Raw genomic sequence first — 11,568 nt, forward strand, 5'->3', positions numbered from 1 at the left:
CAAAATCATTTATTCTTTATTCACTCTCACACAGAAAGATAATTAAACGTGAAGGCCACGAGTAAAGACTTGGCTATTACAATGTTTTTTCACGTCTCGGTAAAAAATTAAAAACATGAACTCATTCTGCAAAACAAAAGAAATATATCTATATACATACTATGTCACTATCGGCCTAAACCAAAGATACTGGAGGCCGAGAAAAGCTGAGTCACGGCACAGCTGTGTTTACTACGCTCCAATGCACATAGAGGTAGGCAGAATTCTTTTTGTTGGTAGGTAGCCAATCAAAAAATTCGATACATCTCTTGGCTCATAAGCTCCGCCCACTTATGCGTATGGATATCGCGGAATAAAATAGTACCTGCTTAGAATTTAGTTATTTATACATGTGTTGAAAGTTATTTTTTTCTTGACGAACGAAGAAATACAAAACGATGTATTTTTTTCCCAAATAAGTTGTCTCATCGGAGATCTATATATTACCTTTCTGTATAGGTCGCTGATGGTGACCACTTGATAATCCTTATCCAGTGTGTTGGAGATGTAGGTTTGTTTATCTTCGTTTACATTAGAAATATTAATGATGTTGAAATGGATGCAGAGTTATTTTCGGTATTCTTTGAGAAAATAGAGAAGTAATTGACAACACATTTTATAGTGCAAGACACGAAAGAATTAGGTATGTATGGATTTGAATGAAATTATTGAAAGAAGCAAGTTGTATGTGTGTTATTTTTGTGTGAATGGAGATGTAATTCTCTATAAAAATACGTAGTTTTAACTGAACTTTTTTTCTGATAAAATAGACCATACTGTTGCCATTCTGTTAAACACAACCGTTTTTTAAACAATGACTGTACATAATTAATGTTTGCTTACTCCTACATTTTCCATAGATACGAAACAACACCAAATATTGATTTCTTCATTGACTATGTATAGTTCATTGAAAGGTAAACGGTATATTAGTTTTCACTGAAAAAAAAACATGACATGTTTTATATGTATCTAAAACCAATGATTTGAATCCAGTACCGGGGAAAGTACGATTTTTAAAGTTGTAAGAGAGAATGGTGAATTAGAAGTTGTATACTGTTGTATTCGCGTAGAAATTCGTTTTGTCCCTGTTTAGCGAGAATCTTGAAATTGTATGATTTAAGAAGAAAGAATCGTTATAATTAATAAAAATTGTGACTTTGTAAAATATTGTAGTTTTCGTTTTTTATATTTTAATCAATTCATTGCGCACAGCTCCTTAATTTGGAACACGGTTTTGTTTTTGTTTTTTTTTCTGGATTAGAAAAGTTATACAAGTTAGTTTACGCGCAGTTTAAGGTATGTAACATTTCAATATTAATTACATAGATGTCTTCCATTTTAATCTAATAATTGGTTGTACAAGATCTCACTTTGTTAAAATTCTTAATTCTTTCTATACTTTACAAATATCAATTAATTACTATGCTGTAATTTGAGAGCAACGATTTTCACAATACACATTAATACATCTCAAAATTATTTATAGAAGTGGTGTGGATATCCAGATATTCATATGAAATAACTAAATAAGAGATACCTTTAATATAGGGTAGTGATTATATTGTAAGTACGCATCATGAGAAAGGTTTCCCGTCTGAAAATATACATGGCATTCGGAGTCAATACCTAGTAATATTTACTCCGCAATTGTCTATCTAATAAATGGACAGAAGTGATATTGATTACAGGAAAATATGGAAAAGAAATAAAGATTCACAAACAAGTTTAACATATATTTTATATTTTTGTGTATACTTTTAGGAATAAAACAAATCGAATTAAAAAGTTTGGTGCAGATTAATTGTTAAAAATGATGAGCTGATGTATTAAAATTTGAATATTTTTGAAACCATGTAGTTTTATGCCTTTTACAATTCAATTAAATTGTTGCACGGATGTCGTAAATCGAGATAACAGTTACATATATGTGAAAAGTGTATTTATGGTGTAGAAAATTATCTTGCACTTACATCTGAAGGAAATGTTATCAAACTATTCCAATTTAGTTTGGGGACCTCCATGACGGAAATAGTGTAGTAGATCAATATTTGTTAGCAAGAATCACTGTTTGGCGCCCCCTGGTAATAGATTCTAGAGATGAGATCAACAAGGGATCGATGCACGAGCACTATGCGGACTGTTTAAAAGTGTAAAATGCAACTTAAGAAAAATTTGGAACGAAATTTAAACAACAACTGATTTTGGTGATAAAAGCATGGAGATGGTGGAATATATATATGTTTGTATATATGTATGTTTTAGTTTTATTGTAGCATTGCGATACTTTATGTGCGGGGATATAGATAAACGTGAAATACAAATAATAATAATAATAATAATAATACTAAAATAAAAGAAAAACAAACAAAACAAAACAAAACAAAAACAAAACAAAACAAAAACAAAACAAAACCAAAACAAACGAAAACAAAAAATATCGCAGATATTTTTTTTTCACACGAGACACGTAATCAATCTCATTGAGATATTAAATCAAAAGGGAAAATACTCACTTGATCAAAACCGAAAATAAATTTACCAAATCATGAGGATATCTGTCGAAACGAAATCTTATATTTAGGCATGGTCACCATGTGGATTTATCATTTATCGAAACGAAATCGTACGATATCAAAATAAATAAATAACAAATAAATAGAAAACAAAACTGAAACCCTTTACCCTAGTTTAATCTACCTATTGCGATGAGAGACGATTGTTGTTTGTAACAGATGAATGTGTACTCTAACGATTGTTACAAATATGATCTATTTTTACATTGTTACTGTATATCAATTCTCATGTGTAGATATAAAGTCTATCGGAAATTTATATACCTATCCTTACCGGTATATAGACTTTTATTACTGAGATATTTATGGACAAAATTTGGCTGATGTCATCATAAAGAGAATTTAGCTAGCAACTATATATAAATATATATATACATGTGGTACTTTAATCACAAACAAAACGCATAAATTCTTCAAACAACACCACTTAGTATATATCTGTTTTGACAATTTGGTCATTGCTAAATTCAATATTTAGTTTAATACTTTATTTAACTTGAAGAATAAGAATGTTTCCTGTTTTAAAACGCGTTTAAGGTATACTGGAACATTTCAGTCGTTAGTATAAGTGACTTTATAAGTACAAGATGTTAAAAGTGAGATAAAATCTATTCATTTCATCAACAAATACATAGTAAGTTAACAAAAATGACCATAACATAATGAAGTATGCATTAAAAAGCCACACACACACACAGATTTAAACATTTTCAAGGAATTATTTAATTTCAAGATACTCGGAGTTATTTAATTTCGTGATGAAACAGTGACGAATGACAAAAGCATCTTGAGCAGTTATTTCTTACACGTGAATACTCTTGATCGGCAACACATTTGGACTTCCTTCTAATTGGATCTTAATGCATTTTGCAGAGACATTTCATATTTTATGTGGGTCGGGTGAACTGATTACGTAACGTGTTTTTTCCAAGTCACGATTACAAGACGTTTCGTATGGTGTAAGGGAGGCAATACGGATACAATTTTGACTCAAGATTTTATCGGTTAAAATTCAAATGAACAGTTTATATTATTGATTTGTCGTGATTGATGTGAACATCTAGTCAATGGTCAGCACTAAGTTCTAAAGCCATATGGTTAACATCTGTACCCCACCGCGTTGATAGGCTCCGATCCGACAAAGAACTTGATTAACGACTTATGTCTAAATATAATTCCATTATGGATATTTTCTCTATTTCGAAGCAGCCCCTGCTTGCTGACTTTATCGGAAGGTTTATCAGAACTACATGAGTTTATTAAGAATACAGGGGTTTTATCAAGAATACAGGAGTTGGCCGAGAATTTGGATGGTGACGCGGGATACAGTACTTGACTAGAAATACCGAAGTTTATCAGGAATACAGCAATTTACCAAGAATACAGGAGTTGAGTAGGAGTGCAGGAGCTAACCAGATATACAGAAAATTATCACGAATAATGAGTTTGATAAGAAATACTGCTGTTGGCCAAAGATACAAAGTTGTCGTGTACTACAGACATTGACCATGGAGAGTAGACTAGGAATTAAGTAGAAGACTAGGTATACAAAGCTTGAACAGGATACAGTAGGTATACAGGAGTGGGCAAGGTATCCAGAAGTTGATAAGGTATACAGAAGTTGACATTGTATACAGGAGTTGACAAGGTATACAGGAGTTGACAAGGTATACAGGAGTTGACATTGTATACATGAGTTGACAAGGTATACAGGAGTTGACATTGTATACAGAAGTTGACATTGTATACAGAAATTGACAAGGTATAAAGAAGTTGACAAGGCAAACACGATTTGACAAGGTATACAGGATTTGACAAGGTAAACACAAGTTGACATTGTATACCGAAGTTTACCCTGTATACAGAAGTTGACAAGGTATACAGGAGTTGACAAGGTATACATCAGTTGACAAGGTATACAGGAGTTGACATTGTATACAGAAGTTGACAAGGCAAACACGATTTGACAAGGTATACAGGAGTTGACAAGGTATACAGGAGTTGACATTGTATACAGGAGTTGACATTGTATATAGTAGTTGACAAGGCAAACACAAGTTGACATTGTATACAGGAGTTGACATTGTAAACAGGAGTTGACAAGGTATACAGAAGTTGACTTTGTATACAGGAGTTGACATTGTATACAGGAGTTGACATTGTATATAGTAGTTGACATTGTATACAAAAGTTGACATTGTATACCGAAGTTGACATTGTATACAGAAGTCGACAAGGTATACAGGAGTTGACAAGGTATACAGGAGTTGACATTGTATACAGGAGTTGACATTGTATATAGTAGTTGACATTGTATACAAAAGTTGACATTGTATACAGGAGTTGACAAGGTATACAAGTTGACATTGTATACAGAAGTACAACAGTTGACAAGGTATACAAGGGAAGTTGACAAGGTATACAGGAGTTGACATTGTATACAGAAGTTGACAAGGGAGTTGACATTGTAAACACAAGTTACATACTGAAGTTGACATTGAGTTGACAAGGTATAGAGAAGTTGATAAAAAAGTTGACATTGTATATGTATATAGGAGTTGTATACAGGAGTTGACATTGTATACAGGAGTTGACATTGTATACAGAAGTTGACAAGGCAAACACGAGTTGACAAGGTATACAGGATTTGACAAGGTAAACACAAGTTGATATTGTATACCGAAGTTGACATTGTATACAGAAGTTGACAAGGTATACAGGAGTTGACAAGGTATACAGGAGTTGACATTGTATACAGGAGTTGACATTGTATACAACAGTTGACATTGTATACAGGAGTTGACAAGGTATACAGGAGTTGACAAGGTATACAGAAGTTGACAAGGTATACAGGAGTTGACATTGTATACAGAAGTTGACAAGGCAAACACGAGTTGACAAGGTATACAGGATTTGACAAGGTAAACACAAGTTGACATTGTATACCAAAGTTGACATTGTATACAGAAGTTGACAAGGTATACAGGAGTTGACAAGGTTGACATTGTATCCAAAAGTTGACAAGGTATACAGGAGTTGACATTGTATACAGTAGTTGACATTGTATACAGAATTTGACAAGGTATAGAGAAGTTGATAAGGTATACAGTAGTTGACATTGTATATACAAATTGACAAGGTATACATGAGTTGACAAGGTATACAGAAGTTGACATTGTATACAGGAGTTGACATTGTATACAGGAGTTGACATTGTAAACAGTAGTTGACAAGGTATACAGGAGTTGACAATGTATACAGGAGTTGACATTGTATACAGAAGTTGACAAGGCAAACACGAGTTGACAAGGTATACAGGATTTGACAAGGTAAACACTAGTTGACATTTTATACCACAGTTGACATTGTATACAGTAGTTGACAAGGTATACAGGAGTTGACAAGGTATACAGGAGTTGACATTGTATACAGGAGTTGACATTGTATACAGGAGTTGACATTGTATACAGAAGTTGACAAGGTATACAGGAGTTGACATTGTAAACAAAAGTTGACAAGGTATACAGGAGTTGACATTGTATACAGGAGTTGACAAGGTATACAGGAGTTGACATTGTATACAGGAGTTGACATTGTATACAGAATTAGACAAGGTATACAGGAGTTGACATTGTATACAGGAGTTGACATTGTATACAGAAATTGACAAGATATACGGGAGTTGACCAGAGATACAGATTTTTTGTAATCCGTTATCTTTCGAGATTACTTGACATTAACACGCATGCACTCTCACATATACATATATATGCATCCATAGAAAAGTCATGTCTATAGATTCATTATTCAATCACCAAAACACACTTGTCGCACACAGAGACACAATACCAACAAAACATACAGGCTACTTTGGTTAAAAAAATAAAACTAGAAATTGTCGTAGACAATTTTGACGGGCTTTCCACTTATTTTGTCCTTTAATTAAAGGCAATGCCTGCAATACATTGACACTCTGTATAATATCAAATTACAAAAGGAATCACCAAAAGTAAGAGATCATGCTGTTTTCCAAAATAATGCTGTATAATGTTAATTTTAAACTGTACCGAAAAAAGAGAAGTTGAATTTTTGAAAAACATTACTTATTGTTTTGTTAGTTTCCACTGGACCACAGAATGTTTTTAAGAAAATTTACTTCTATTAAATTGAATTCTAAGGATTTTTTTATGATTGACGCCTGTGACCTTGGAAGTTGGTCAATGTCATTCATAATTACATATTTAATAGACTGTTATCTTAGCATTATATTTGAGATGTATCGAACCTCTAGACCTTTCCAAACTGGAGAAGAAGTTTTGAATATGTTAATACCCTACATAGAGGTTTTGAACTTTGACCCACAAAGAAAACCGGAAGTTGGTCTTTGGTGTAATGTTTTGCCGAAACAAATAAAAAAAGAAGTTTGTACAGAAAGTTGTTAACCAAAATACATAACTGTTTTCCTCTTAAAAAGAAAGAAAACGTCATTTCATGACATTGATATAATTGAACGTGGGTCAAGGTCATCAATATTATTTACCTTTATGGACAATTATATTAACTTAATATGCGGTAGATATCAAGTCTATAGGTCCTACTAAACTGGAGAAGTTTCGTATACAATGATACCTTACAATGAAGTTTTGAACTTTGACCCCTTAGGAAGACGGTCTTTTATGAAAATTTTGCTTATTCCAATCAAATGAATTCTCCACAGAAGATTGTTGACCATATCACATAATTGTTTTCCTCTTTAAAAGTTAGAAAATGTCATTTACTAATATAGATAGATTCTCCCCCGTGACTTTGAAAGTAGGTCAAGGTTATCTATATTAACAACAATAACAGACAATCATATATCATTCTTATATATCAGATATCAAGGCTCTAGGTCCTATCAAACTTAAGAAGACGTTTCGTATAGATTGGTACATTGAAGTTTTGAACTTTGACCCCTATGGAAATCCGGAAGTTGGCATTTTGTGGAATGTTTGCTTAAACCAATACAAAGCAAGTCTCTACAGGAGGTTGTTAACAAATCATGTAACTGTTTCACTCTTAAAAAGTAAGAAAACGTCATTTAATGATAATAATATAATTGACCCCAGTGACTTTGAACGTAGGTCAAGGTCATTAATATTAACAAACCCAATTACCTGAGAATTATGTGTGTGAAATATTGAACGTGTAGACCTTTTCAATCTTGAGAAGAAGATTCTGGTAGTTTGGTACCCTAAATTGCACTTTTAAACCTTGCCGAAAACCAAAAGTTGACAGTTTTCACAAAAATGTCTTAGAAGAAGTGCCATTTATTGCAACTCTACATAACATATCTAAAGATGATTTCAAAATGTCACGTCGCAATTGAGATATTGACGTTAGGGCAAAAATCAATTATTGCGTCATGGCGGCCATTTTTTAGAAGATGTTGAAAATCACGTCAGAATTTAGAGGGAACGTTACCAAGTCTATTCCTTAACAAGTAAACAAAATTTCGGATTGACATTCTGCATTAAACCTTGGAAAAACAATCGAAAAAAATTGATAATATCCTTTTTTGCTATATGCTAGATGACCTTGACCCCTTGGCGAGCTTTTTTATTTGAAATAATTTCTATTAACATGTAGACACAAAATAAATATAAAATATAATTTGTAGCAAATTTGTAGGACAATTACTTTTCGAGTTATTATTGTTTTTAGAATTTCCGGTAATTGGGTCATGGCGGCCATATTGGATTTTTGAACTACTTAAAAATACGACGTTAAGAAGTTCAGATGTACTTTCATGATATACCATATAGGTTGCATACATATCCCTTACCGTTTAAAAGATTACGAACCCACAAATTCGGAATAATAATAAGAAGAAACATTAGAAAAAACAATAGGGTCTTTTCACCTTTTAGAAAATATAACAGGTGTCAGGTGGTAAATAAGGAATAGTCGTGTGGAAAAAGAACAGGAACACTTTTGTGAAGCAGGAATACTTGAGTGGACCAGAAATAATTGCGTCGACCAGGAATTGTAGTGTGGATATGGAATGCTAATGTGGACCAAGAACAAATGAGTGAATCAGAAATACTACTGTAGACCAGAAAAAAACTTGTGTGGACCAGAGATTCTAGTGTGGACCAGGGATTCTAGTGTGGACCAGGAATACTCGCGCCGACAGGGATAGTAGTGTTGGCCAGGGATAGTTGTGCAGACAAGGAATACTCGCCTTGACCAGGAATACTTGCATGGACCAGGAATACTAGTGCGGACTAGACATACTTGTATAGAATAGGAATACCAGGCTGGAACAGGAATATTGGAGAAGAGAAGGAAAACTTGTGTAGACCAGGCATACATGAGTAGACCAGAAACACTATTCTGGACCAGGATTGCTTGTGTGGATCAGGAATTCTAGAGTCGACCAGGAATTCTAGAGTTGAACAGGAATGTTTAAGTCGACCAGTGTTGCTTGTCTAGACTAAGAATACCTGTGCTGTGTGGATCAGGGACTCTAGTGTGGATCAGGAATGCTTGCATAGATCAGGAATATTTGTGTAGACCAGGCTTACTTGCGTGAACCAGCTTTACCAGTGTGAACCAGGAATAATAGCACGGACCAAGGATATTAGTGTAGATCAAGAATACATGTGTTGACAAGTGATATAAGTATGGACCAGAAATACTCGTTTGGACCAGAAATACTTTATTGGACCAGGAATATTTGTGTGACCAGGAAAACTAGTGAGGACTAGGAATGCTTGGCCGGACCAGGGATGCTTTTGTTGACAAGGAATACTAGTGTGGAACAGGAATACTAGTGTGGAGCAGGGATATTTGAGTGGGTCAGGAATACTAGTGTGGGCAAGGAATACTTGAGAGGAGCAGGAATATTTGTCTGAACCAGGAATACCGGCGTGGACCAGGCTAGGTAGTGTGAACCAGGAAAAGTAATGTGGACCATGAATACTTTTGTGGACCAGGGAAACCAGTGTGGACTAGGAATGCATGTGTGGAACAGAGATACTAGTGTTGACAAAGAATACTAATGTGGACCAGAAATATACGCGTGGACCAGGAATACTTCCTTGGACCAGGGAAAGTAGTGTGAACCAGTAATATTTGTGTCGACCAGGAATTGTAGTGTGGACCAAAAAAACTTGAGTGCACCGGGAATACTAGCGTAGACCACGAATACTTGTAAGGACCAGGGGTTCTAGTGAAAACCAGAAAAAACGTGTGGACTGTGGACCAGGAATATGTTTGGACCAGGGATACTAGTGTGAACTAGGAATACTAGTGTAGACTGTCACTAATCATATTTCACGGATAAGTATTTGTGAATATTTTCCGAATAATTTTGTTTGCCGTACTCCGTATATTACGACTCGCCGGATATTGGTATGTTTCACCGTCTCAGACCGTAGGTACCGGTAAGACGTGCCAGAGAAAGCTAAAACCCCATTCATACGACGAAAATTTGCTTATATATGCAAATTTACATATGAGAAAATTTAAACACATAAGTAAAAAGTTAATTTGCAATGCGTTCATAAGAGATTTATGTACCGTTAGCAAATCCCCAAATTGTCATTTGAACTTTTAAGGAGATGGACCGATTCAGACTGTTGTATTTTTTTTACAGAAAAATGGTATTCCCTTGCTATTTGGGCATAGGACTAGTTATTGGATGTTCCCGAATCAAGGAAACTAGAAGTCCGATCCAATGAATGGTACGACAGAACCGTACTTAATGACTTTAAGGACGAAGATTGGTATGAGAATTTTCTAAAGAAAAAGGAAACATTCTTAAAATTTTGGCCCTGGCACGCATATTCCCATCATAGCTCTTAAGCATTCCCATGGAGACTACCTGATTTTGCAGGGTGTTTGCGACCACAGCTATATCTTTAGAGACATAAATATAGGTTGGCCAGGAAGGGTCCACGATGCAAATTCGAAAATTTATCTCAAAGGAGATAATGGCTCCTTGTTTCCAGAGTGGCGAAAGTCATTTGGGGAAAGTACTATGCCAGTAGTTCTTCTTGGCGACCCAGCGTATCCATTGAAGACTTGACTTTTTAAGCCATACACCAACAGATCTACCCTTACTGAAACTCGGTCAACTTTCAACTATCGTTTAAGTAAAGCACAAATGACCATTGAAAATTCGTTTGGTCGTTTGAAAGGCGTCATGTTTACAGACTTATATTTTTCCCGCCAAAGCACACACAATCATAACAACGCTTAAAGGGGCTATTTAGTCAAACAACATTTTTTCTATTCAGCTGGAAATGAAAATGTATATGTCCAGACAAAAAATCTGTACATAATAATTTTCACCTACGTAGCCAATGTCCAGTGTGGTCAGAGGAACCCCCCGCCAAAATTAGCGATAATCCAAATATAGCGCGAAATGTTGTGCCCTTTGGCAAACAAATGCACGCGATATGGAGGCATCGAGTGACGAAACGGCGGGTCTGATTTCACGTTAACTCCTTTCGTAAGGAAACTATGAAAGAAATTGCGTGGTAAACTTATGTGAAACATACAAGCTACTGAAATCCACGGTGAATTGTGTTTTGATGGTTTAAATCTGCCAAACACGGTCTGACATACCAGCGACGATGACTTATCACTTACCAATAGTTTAGGAGAGTCTTCACAACTTCTTCATTACTTTGGAAAAAGTTTTCTTTCTTGAACTTGTCCCACCTCTCGAACTGCTCTCCTATTGCTATTCAAGGGTGAGCTTTCTGTCACTGGCCATAGTGTGCGATGACGTGACTCGTTTGCCACTAACACGCTTCGGCTGGGAAGCCATTTTTGTTTATCTTTTTTTCAGACGCGTTTGCGCATGTTCACAGGTCAAAGGCGGCTTGCTCATTTGCATTTTATCGTGCTGTACAGACGATTAGGATTTCACCTATAATTCATTAAAAAACGATGGAAAACACAC

Source organism: Ylistrum balloti, unplaced genomic scaffold, assembly GCF_031769215.1.
Source record: "Ylistrum balloti isolate Yb309-2 unplaced genomic scaffold, AGI_CSIRO_Ybal_v1 Utg370662, whole genome shotgun sequence".
NCBI lineage: Eukaryota > Metazoa > Mollusca > Bivalvia > Pectinida > Pectinidae > Ylistrum > Ylistrum balloti.